This window comes from Vulpes vulpes, chromosome 3 (genome assembly GCF_048418805.1).
Source record: "Vulpes vulpes isolate BD-2025 chromosome 3, VulVul3, whole genome shotgun sequence".
NCBI lineage: Eukaryota > Metazoa > Chordata > Mammalia > Carnivora > Canidae > Vulpes > Vulpes vulpes.
Genome location: NC_132782.1, coordinates 55,568,802 through 55,580,812, shown reverse-complemented (window position 1 = coordinate 55,580,812; position 12,011 = coordinate 55,568,802). Strand labels below are relative to the sequence as shown.

The following is a 12,011-nucleotide window of genomic DNA, read 5'->3' as shown; positions in this document are numbered from 1 at the left end:
AGCCCGATGTGGGACTCGATCCTGGGTCTCCAGGATCATGCCCCGGACTGAAGTTGGCACTAAACTACTGAGCCACCTGGGCTGCCCCTGAAAAGGGACTTTTGCATTGTATGCTGTATTTGCAGATACAGATTCAGAAAGTTAAGGAACTTTCAAACCAAGGGGTCAGTGGTTGACCAAGTCAGGTACAATTGTTATATAAAGAAAGCTGCTCTAAGGACTAAAACTCAAAGTGAATATTTAGTATTCACTGTTTGTGCCAGACATGGGCTATAAAGTGATTGAACAGAGTAGACACTTTTTTGTCTACATTTGTTTATTGTAAAAGGACCTTTTTTTTTTTTTTTTTTTTTTTTTTGGATTAAAGATTTTTTTTGCTGGGTAGAGGCCAGAGCAGAGGTGGTACTTGGGAAACTTTTTTTTTTTTTTTTCAAATTTTACTTGCTGCCCCATTAGGATAAATCCTTGTAAGTATGTGGGTGGATGTGTGTGTTTGTGGCAGGGAGATGTCCTTTCATAATGTCACCACTGCGAATTGCTGCATGGTGAGTGATAGTCAATGAGGAGGATGTGTTCTAGTACTCAGATGAATCAAGCAAAGAACCGCCAGTGCAGGCTTAAATATGTCTTGCTTATTATGCGTTAGCAGAAGATTCACATGCAACACCTTGAACAGAGGATGAATTGAAGCCTTGTAAAGTTTTTAGTAATGAGGTTCTTTTTTTTTTTTTAAGATTTTATTTATTTATTCATGAGAGACACAGAGAGAGAGAGAAAGACAGAGACACAGGTAAAGGAAGAAGCAGGCTCCCATCCATGGAACCCAACATGGGACTCGATCCCGGGTCTCCAGGATCACGCCCTGGGCCAAAGGCGGTGCTAAACCGCTGAGTCACCTGGGCTGCCCCAGTAATGAGGTTCTTTTATGCAATCATGTACCTGCCTTCTTTATTTATCTAAAAGATTACTTAAAATTAAATAGATAAAATTAATGTGTTTTCTGTTTGCCTGCTATAAGGCACAAAGATGCAATGGAAAAAGAATCAGACTAAGGTAGTAAGTATCTATGTAGCAGTGTCAGGTCATCCTTGGCAAGATATTCTCTTGGCTTCTTAAACTTTGTCTTCAGCTTTCATTTCAAAATATGAGACTTTGTTGTTGTTGTTTGTTTGTTTAGTGATCTCAAATATCCTTTCTAGCTTCAATATTTTAATATTCTTGGAATCTCATTATTACCAGCATCAAATAGACAAGTGACAACTTCTAAGACAACCTGGTTAAAATCTACCTTTACTCTAGTTCTTCCATAGTACTTTCTAGAAGTTTAGCCCCCAGGGGATACTGCTACAGCTGAGGAGGAGGGGAAAATATCATAAGTGTTTCAGATGGAGATAACTGGGTGAGACACAGAAAGGTTAAATCACTGAGATATGCCCAAGGACTCCCTCATAAACAGGAAGTAGAGTCCTGATGAGATCTGACCTTGCCATCTTTAGGCATGCCCACATAAGTGTCACTTGTTTTGGCCATTATTCTTTGTAGTCAAGAAAGAGCTTCCATTAGACTGGTGATTTGGTGGTCTGGGCTAATAGGGAATATGGCAACAGATAATCTAATAACCTTAGTTTGGTTGTGTGTTACAGTCTTTTCCTTGATCTGACTTTTGTTATTGCTCTTAAGAAGCAAAATTGATCATCTTGACTTCTTCTCTCCATCTCTCACTACCTCTTATCATTCTTTAAATCAGGCTGAAGCGTGATGAAGGGTGAAAGACTATGCCAAAATAGAAAATGAGAACCACTAAATCCATAAATGGTACAGCCAGTCTTTGAAAAAAATAAGTCTGTTATTTTTTATGAGAGTTGCTAGCTTTTGAAAATTATTCTTCCCAGAATTCTCCAAATAACAAATTGGTTGATAGATTGGTGTTTCTAGTTTGCAGATTTTGTCAAGAAAAAGATAAATTGTAAAAATTACAAAACAGAGGAACATCCTTTCCATTTTAGGGTTTGTTTCATCAGTCTAGAATTTTTCTTGTATCCTTTTTTCATTTGTATAATAGTGAAGCAGAGAGAGGTCTAATACCTGGTCCAAACAGCTATAATAATTTCAGATAGTGGGTTCCATTTAGTAAACATACTTCTCTGTGTAGCAGTGTGGTAAAACCATCTTGCATAAAGCAATCATGTATTACAGGGCAACTCTAAGAGAAGGTGTAGTAACTGTGTGATTTTAGTGGTTTAAAAATTAGGGAAAAACAATGTAGAACTTCCCACTGACAGATGGTAATTGTCTTCAATCAGCTAACTTGTATTGAATTCCTGCGCTGGGGTAATAGTTGAATTGAGCAGTACTAGGAGGACATTTTAGTGAAACTCTAGATTCCAAAAAGTCCATAGAATGAATTGATTGAGGGTGAAGGGCTCAGGAAATAGTCAAAGACAAAGGACTGGAGAAGGGTAATAGAAAAAAAATGTGAGGTGGGTGGGGGTGGAGCAGAGTCCAGGGAGACTGTGGCTGGGCTGATGGTTCACCATAGGCAGGTGGCAGTGAGGACAGCAGCTTCTATCTTAAACCAAAGAGAATGGATTTGGGAGCCAGAATGAAGAAAAAAGACTCCTTTAGAGTCCTAAAGAGAGCTGTCACAGTTGCTAATACTAAAGGGCCCAATTTGCAAAATAATCCACGGAGCCTTCTTATTACCCCCCGAGGCACTATGCCTGCATTTGTGGGAGCTGTCCTGCCTGCCTCTAATGGGACACATTAGGAGATCCGCAGGCGCAGATAGAACCATGGATAATTGAGTGAGATCAAGCCCACCAAAATACAAAGCCGTGACTGCCTTTTCCAAGGGAGGATAATCTTTTGATTAAAGTAAGATTAAGCATTATACTAATTACTCACCAATTATTTCCTCTCACACAACAAATTCAAATACATATGCACACGAAGAAGAAACAGATGCAACATACCTTTGGATATATTCAGTCACTATTTTCTAGACTGAAAGTACAGACTCATTTAAAGTCTTTGCTAAGCATAGAAACTCCTGAGAAATACCCACCTGATAGTGCAGCTGCTAGGGCTGAAGAGCCAATTTGAAAAGACATTTTACTCCCTTGCCAGGTTCTCACACCCCCTCCTCATCTTCCTCCTCCTGTTTCTGGCCATTTTTGAGCAGAACCCCTTCCATCTGTCTGTCTAATCCAAAATAACTGAACATTTGCTTTATACTGCTTATGTTAATGATTGAAGCCAGGCTCCAATCTAACCTTTAAGTATCCCCAGAAACCTGGAGACCAGAGTAGATTTCTTCGAGCAAGAAAAACAATCACATAATCCTTTCTATTTTCTCCAATCTTTTCTCCAATGATCTTTTCTCCAGTCAAGGCTTCTGGAACAGTACTCACTCCCCATCAGCGGCTCTCCTTTGATCAAAGGTTATCAACGGGGATAAGGACTTCCTTTAACTGAATCTTACACCTTTGATACTGGCTTTTGCTAGAGTCAAACTGCTTTTGCCACAGATGGTCTTATTAATGGCCTTTGTCTTTTTCCTGCTATTTAAAAAGCTGTGGAATGGTTTTAAAAACCAAAAAGCAGCTAGTCACTCAGATTCCAAAAACCTTGGACCAAGTCTGGAAAGAGAAAAGGAATGACAAGAGATCCTCACTATTCATGCAGAGCAAAAGGGTCCCTAGGGTAAGGAAAAGGAAGTCGCTCCAAGGGAAAAGGAAGTCACTCCAAGGGAGTACTTCTGCAGAAGACTGACTGGATTTCATTATATCTTCACCAAGTTTAAGAGCATTGTGAGATGGTAATTGTGATTTACCTGAGTTGCATATGGCTTGTGCCCAGAGGTGTCTACAGTGGAGAACAGTTGTGTGTGAGGATTGACCTAAAGGCTCAGAATGAGGAAACTGTAGTCTCAGGACTTCTTATCTTCTGAGAGAAATCTCTTCTGGCTTTTTCCTGGGTGGTTGCAGCTAAGGATTTGCCAGATCCGGAAACTAAGCTTAAAGGCCTGGTTGGGGGACCTATCCTTTCACTGCTATGTATTGCTATATATTATCATAGGAAACTGAAAAAGAAAAAAAAATGCTTTGATACTTTTTACCAAGCGGATTCTCCAGATTCTCTTATTTTTATATGTAGTTGATAAAATACAGTTTATGAAAAACTACTCAATAAGACTTTTTTTCAGATACTTTATTGTTAGGTTGTTGTATAAAGTGTGCCTAAATAACGAGAGAAAAAAAAGATTTTTTTCCCTCTATTTCTGTTTCTCAATTGACCCAACCACATTGGCCTCCCCCCACCAGCCGTGACTGAGTCTAACCACCCTGGCTAGCTAGCTTGCCTTCACAAAACATGGCCCTATTCAGGGAGGATTTCTTTTGATGAGCTGTGCATTGATTATTTCCCCTCTCATTCCCCGCTCCCCATAAAATAAGGTGTATTACTAGTTTGAAAACTGCAAGCTTAAATCCTGCAGGAGACCTACTCATGAAGCAGCTTACATAGTGGTTCTCGAAGTGTGGTCCTATAACCAGGAGCTTCAGCATCACCTGGGAACTTGTTAAATATGCAGATTCTCAGGCCACTCCCCAGATATTCTGAATCAGAAATGCTGGGGGAGGGCGTTGTCCAGGCAGCTGTGTCTTAACAAGCTAGCTGGGTGATGCTGATGCATACTCAAACATGAGAATCCTTGGTTTATAGTAGAACTTATCAGACTTCTCATGTGCATAGGAATCACTTAGGATTTTGTTAAAGACCAGATTCTGATTCACTTAGTCTGGGGTGACTTTATCAGTATTTCTAATTAGTGCCCAGGAGATGCTAATGCCACTAGTTCTAAGACCACACTTTGTAAGTAGTGAAGAATCTCTACATGAGTCAGTCATTCCAAGAACTTCATTAAGCAGACTTTGCCAAAATCATAACTCTTCCAGTAGTTCTTAAAAAATACTCCTAAAAGAGAAAGACATTTTAGGCATAAAGATTTAATCACAGAATTATTTTAATAGGAAAATAGCTTAACTGTTCAATAATAGGAAATATACAGTTAATAGGAATAATAATAGGAAAATACAGCTGATACTATTTGCAGATTGTGTATTTGTTAATTCACCTATTCACTAAAATTTATTTTTAACCTCCAAATCAATGCTTGTGGTGCTTTTACAGCCATTCACAGACAGACATATGCAGAACAGAGAAAAATTTGAGTTGCCTGAAGTACATACTCCCAACTGAGATGGTACAAGGTGGATACTCTCTTCCTTCGCGTTTCAGTGTCCATACTGTAAACAAGTGCCTTCTCAAAGTCCATTTGATGCGGTGTCTGGGTGGCTCAGTTGGTTAAATGCCGACTCTAGATTTTGGCTTAGGTCACAAGATGATCTTGGCTCAGGTCATGATCTCTGGGTCATAAGATTGAGTCCTTCTCCTCCATGCTCAGTAGGAGTCTGCTTTTCCCCTTCTCTCTCTACCTCTCCACGAGCTCTCTCTCTCTCTCTCTCTCAAATATATATATATATACATATATATATATATGTATATATATATATATTAACCTGAATGGGGCTGTTTTTTGCATTTTTGTGCTTTTTCTTGGTGATTTTACCATTTAAAATAGCACCAAGCATAGTGCTACAGTGTTGCCTAGTATTCGTAGGTGTAAGAAGGCTGTGATGTGTCTTACAAAGAAAATATGTTTCATATAGGCATTAGTTATTGTGCTGTTGGCCATGAGTTTAGCATGAATGAATCAATAATGTATGTCAGGGGCACCAGGTGGGTCAGGAGTTGAGCGTCAGCTTTCAGCTCAGGGATCCTAGGATCAAGTCCTGCAGGGAGACTGCTTCTCCTTCTGCCTATGTCTTTGCCTCACTTTGTGTCTCTCATGAATAAATAAATAAAATGTTAAAAAAAAAACCAAACCCACCAATGTATATCAAGTAAGGTGTCTTTAAATAGAAACACACATAAAACAAGTTCATGTATTGATCAGTTGATGAAAATGTAGTGACTAGAAACCTACCCCTATATTTCTCAGTGTTTGAAGTGATTTTATGGAACAAGACAAATAACCAGAATTAGCTTTAGTTAATAGCCAATTGATAGAATATATGCTGACATTTAAAAATGATGGTGATGTAATCCATGCAATCAGATGAAAAATGTATGATGTTTTGGTAAGGGAAAAGAAACAGGCATCAAAGTTTCAAGAGTAGAACAGAGTTATGTTTAAGATTTTTTCAAATAAAAAAATAGAAGGAAGTATGCCAAAATTTTTTGAGTTAGGGTGATAGAGTTATTTTTTTCTCTCTTTCTCAGATTTTTGTAGTACCTTTAATTTGCTCTTATAATGTCACACTGTAAAATGTGTGTCATGGGGTGCCTGGGTAGCTCACTCAGTTAAGTGTCTGCCTTCGGCTCAGGTCATAATCTCAGGGGTGTAGGATCAAGCCCTGCATTGGGCTCCCTGCTCAGCAGGGAGTCTGCTTCTCCCACCCTCTGCCTCTCCTCCTGCTTGTGCGTACTTTCTCTCTCTGCCAAATAAATAATAAAATATTTAAAATAAATAAACAAACAAACAAATAAATAAATAAAATGTGTGTCTTACTAGTTCTTTCAGAGTTATGAGATACCAAGAGGGACTACCTTTTCACCTGCTTGAGAGGCAGAGGCAAAATATTCTGTCAAAGGAATTAACCTTCTTAGGAAAGACCTTACATTAATGTAAGAGAGTATTCTGTGTTAAATCAAAATTGTCTCAAGTCGCATGTGACTGTCAAAGAGAAATCCAGAATTGCAAAACCCTGGCTAAGGTAAACTGGGTACTTGGTAGGTACCACTGAAACCAAGCTTTGTCAATAATTTGTCTTGCCTAAACACAGTTTTTTAAACTTCTCTGTTTTCTACTCTTTCTATATGATTAATAGCTTGGTTTCTGAAGTCAGAGAGTTGAGTCGTGGCAGTCTCATCTATTAGTTATCTATGCCTATTAAGTTACTGAACACCTCTAAGTTTCCCCTGATGTATATGATGAGGGTTATTATAACCTAGTGAGGTTTCAGTGAATGGCTGAGCATGTGTGCTGTGGCCATTTCACGTGATTCTGGCCTTCTCTTTCCTTCCTCATGCTATTTTTCTGCTCCTATTCCCTTTTCCCTGACATAGAGAAAGTAAAACAAAACCGTCTTTCATGTCTCCTAGGAATGGCCATTTTATAGAACTGTTCACAATTTAAAAAGCAGATAAGTTGAATATTTCACTCTGACTCCATAAAATAAAAGCCTAAAACTGAAGTACATGCATTCTATTTGAGTTTAACCTATGCTTTTTTTTGTGGGAGAGGGGTGGGGTTGGGTCACAGATCTTGAGAAGGATTTGTGTAGGAAAATTCCTGTTATTATCCTGGGACACTGCAGAAAACATGGCTTTCAAAATATGTTTTTGAATGACAACTATGTGCTGGATGCTGTGCTATGTACTGGGATACATTAGTGAACAAGCTAGTCATGGCACCTGCTCTCACAGAACTTACAGTCTAGTAGGGGAGATAGTCAAAGTCCTTATAATATAGAGATATGTGCTGTTAGGGGTGGGGGGTGAAGGGGTAAATGAATATAGGCTGCTGGAGAAGGGCATAAGTGGGATATCTCACCCAGACTTGAGTGATCCAGGAAGGAAATGATAACAGATGTGAACCCTAAAGAACAAGCCAAAGGTGGGTTGAGAGGAGAGTGGTACAGAATGCATTGCATGCAAAGAGGATCACAAGTGTTCAGAGCAAATTCAGAGAACTGAAATGAGTCTGGTGAATTGCAGGGCTGTATCAAACATAAGGCTAGAGAAGCAAATCATGCCAAGAGGGTTGGACTTTATTCTAGGAGCAGGAGATTTTACAAAGTTAAGTAGTATGTTCAGAATTACATGCTAGAAAATGCACTCTGGCTATAGAGAGAATGGAATAGGATGGAGAGACTAGAGACAAGGCTACAATTAGGGGATTGTTAAAATAATCTAGGCAACGGTGAAGATGAGCTGTGCTAGCAAGGGTTATTGCGATGGAAAGGAGTGTGTAAATTTAAAGAGATATTCAGAATGTTAAAGGATACTTTATTTAAAGGGTAAAATAACGATTCATACACATATATAATGAATGTGTGTCAAATATTGTATTTAGCTCAATTAATGAGGGAGCTAATAAAGTGCTGTAAGAAGTCCAAGAACACATATATCTATAGGCAATAAGGAATGCAGGTGTGCCAAAATGAATGTGCAACTAGCAACAAAACCAGTCAGTATCCACAGAGCATTGATAACCCATTGCATTCCACCAGATAGGATTCCTTTACATTCCTCTGGACAACAATCAGTTGCATTACTAAATGTTTGCTATAATTTTCAGCTGCAAGTATCTCAGAACCAAGGAAAGGCTCCCAGAAACTGAGAGTGGAGCCCTAGGCAAGGATACCCAGTATTCTTTTTTGCCCATTTCAAAGTCTTTGACAATTTTCCCTGACAAGAAAATCTCTCCAGGACTTTGGCAATTGGTCGGACGTGGTGATGGTAAACGGAGAGGAAAAGAGAAAAGTCAACTGTTCCATTTCATTCATTCAAGGAAAGTTGAGGGAGAACAGCCAAGAAGTTGAAAATGGAACAGGAGGGGCAAGTGGGAAAGTTTCAGAGGAAAGAGAAAGTGGGAGATGGGGTCAGGGAAGAGGATGCATAGAGTACAGGGTTGAGACCATAAACCAGAAATGCCGACTTAGGGATCCCTGGGTGGCGCAGCGGTTTGGCACCTGCCTTTGGCCCAGGGCGCGATCCTGGAGACCCGGGATCGAATCCCACATCAGGCTCCCGGTGCATGGAGCCTGCTTCTTCCTCCGCCTGTGTTTCTGCCTCTCTCTCTCTCTCTGTGACTATCATAAATAAATAAATAAATAAATAAATAAATAAATAAATAAATAAATAAAAAAGAAATGCCGACTTACATCTTTGGCAGTAACAAAGGAGAACAAAAGTGTGATGCAGGGTGGGATTACCTGGCTACAAGGTTTGAAGGAATTATTTCCAATACTTCTCTGATCTGTAGTGTCTATGTTACAACTTTTCCTTTATCTTATGTCCCTTTTGGCACTTTCCCCTATGTACCTGCTTGCCGGGAATAGAAGTCTTAAAGAATAGTGTTAAGAATGTAGAAAGTGATTTTGATTTAACTAAGTTGATTTAATGCAAATAAAACCTGAAGACAGAGAAAGTCTTATGTATCTTTCTATCCCTGGGATGTCTAATATAACATCCAGTAATGATATTTCATAAATATACAGAATGAAAGATTAACATACTGGATCATGGCCTGAAGAAACCAAGGGCCTACCCAAGATCAGATAGCTGCTTACTGTAAATAAGAATTCTAGGATTCAAATCCAATTCTTCTGACTCTAAAGCTCATGTCACTAGGATGAGTGAGTTAAATTACAACCTCATGGAATATTCAGCCTCCCAATTCTTAGGAAAGATGAAAAGGTGCCTCATTATTTTTTAATTTCTTATGTTTCTAGTAACCAAATATAACTGCAAATTTTAGATTTACCTTTTCTAGGAAGCGGCAATTTTCTAAAAGGACCCAGATTGAAGCCGAATAGACCTAACAAGCCATCCACTGAACTGTGTGATCTTGGACAAATTATTTGACCTCTCAGAGCCTCAATCTTCTGTCTATAAAATGGTGGTAATGTTGACCTCCATGAAGATATAAAGATTTAATGAGATAAAATATATAAAAAGAAGAAGCATAATAGGTGCCATAACAGATGTTAGCATGTTTTTCTTCTAAAGGCTTAAAGCTTTTAGATGCTTACTTTATACCAAAATCTGCCTCTATTTTAACATGGGCTATATTTAGGACTTAAATCCTTTGCTTAATTCTTGCCAACCTAAACTTTGCTTTTTGAAATAAAATTTCTGTAGAAAGGTATTAGTTTCTTGATATGTTTATCAGCTACTTCAAATTCTTTGTTTTTCTTTCTTCCCAGTATACTAACCTTTACCATTACATGTTTCTAGAATCACATTGCTATAACTTAAATTGGATATGGTTAGTTATAGCATTTTGGTTCTCTTTATTTCTCAGATTCAACAGGCATTTCTAATTTAACATCTATTTCTCTCTCTCTCTTTTAAGATTTTCATTTATTTGAGAGAGAGAAAGCAGGGGGAGGGGCAGATGGAGAGGGAGAAGTAGACTCCCTGCTCAGTGGGGAGCTGGACACGACTCTGGCAGGGGCTTGATCCCAGGACCCGGAGAGCATGACCTGAGCCAAAGGCAGATGCTTAACCAACTGAGCCATCCAGGTGGTTTAACATCTATTTAACATCTATTTCTAATTCAGCTTTAAAAATACCATTACAATTCAGGATTATTTTTGTTGGTTTCCTTTTTATTTTATTTTATTTTATTTTATTTTTATTTTTTGGTTTCCTTTTTAAAAATTATTTCCTGAAATTCATGAGAGTATTGTATTCCTCTGCCATTTCCTAAAATACGCAAATATCCTGAACTCATTAACAGGTAGATATATTCTTTCAGACATTTTGTGACAAAAGTATTTCAGGAAGTTGAAAGTGATATTATAAGGATTTGATCCATTTCCCCATTGTTGGGAAAGAGAATGTTATTAATTTTCCTCAGAGAAAGGTCAGTAATACCTGCTCTGTTCACCTCAGATGGCTCATATGGGGCTCAAATGAAATTAAAATATATGGAATTACATTGGAAACTCAATTCCATATATAAATGTAAGATAATGCAGTGATTATTGCCATTTTTTGCCATTCTGTTGATGTACTTCCCTAAGAATATAAGCCAGTGGAGCACACCACAGGGAGTATCTGTATGCCCCCAAACAAATGAGAGCCCATTGTGATCCTTTTCTATCCTTCCTTAGTTTTCCTGACTGGCAATCAAAAGGCTTTATGTGATGAAATCCTATATGCTCACTTTGGAGTGACTGCAGACATTTAGAACTTTTCATTGCCGGGTGTTTTGTTTGCAGAGTTATTTACACCACCTAGCAACCTGGCCCAAGACAAACAGTCCCTATTAGCTGCACAGTGACTTGCTATACCTGTCATTACTCTGTTAATGTAACAGCAAACATTTACTGTACCTAGAAGATGGTGTTCCCTTCCCCACTTTCGTTATTAAATTAATCTTATTCTGTAATTGTTCTATAATCTCCAAAAGTAACCTGTAAACTGAGAGAATCTTACAATTGAAAGACATAGGAGAGGTCATTTGGTTCAATCTTCTTTACTAAAGCAGGAGTCTTGTAATTTCTCTAACAGATTGAGCATTTCCAGTGATGGGGAGAGCGAATCAGTTCTGATATATCCTTTCCATTATTGATTATTTTGATTCTTTATATTTACAGAATGGTTTGTTTTGTTTTCGTTTTGTGTTTTTACTAAGAGGGACTTTAGAGACCATTCTAGTTCAATTTCTTCCATTTGCATATGAGGAAATTAAGGCCCAGAGAGGTTAGATGACTTGCCCAAAGCTAAACAACTAATTTATGACTCATTTGGGACTCCTGATTCCTGGTAGCTTCTTTCCAAATCATTAAACTGCAAAATTACTTAAGTCATAAATGTTGAGTAGTATTAAATGTTATTATACAGTATATAAATGCTTTAGTATGCAGCATATTTAGCATGGCCAATATTTATGTTGTAATATAGATAATCTTATTTTGATTTTGATAGAGAAAATCTAAATCTTTCCTTATAATTATGTAAAAACATCTCCTTAAAGCTTCATGAGAAACTCCTTGTTTTGAACAGGACTTTTTTTTTCTTCTTTGCTTTCCTTTTTACAATGGGGGAGAAGTCATCAATCTGATTCTTCTATCTAAGAAGTCATATGGCCAAAAAAGACACAAAACCACATTTTTCTTCCTCCCATGAAGTTTGGGGAGTGGACTAGAGCCAGGCGT

The 12,011-nt window shown here is 38.1% G+C and overlaps 1 protein-coding gene across 9 annotated transcripts in view; it reads left to right on the top strand.

The window, feature by feature from the left end:
• Positions 1-12,011, top strand: part of MAP3K13 (mitogen-activated protein kinase kinase kinase 13) — a 172,163-nt gene that overhangs the window by 82,267 nt on the left and 77,885 nt on the right. The window lies entirely within an intron of this gene.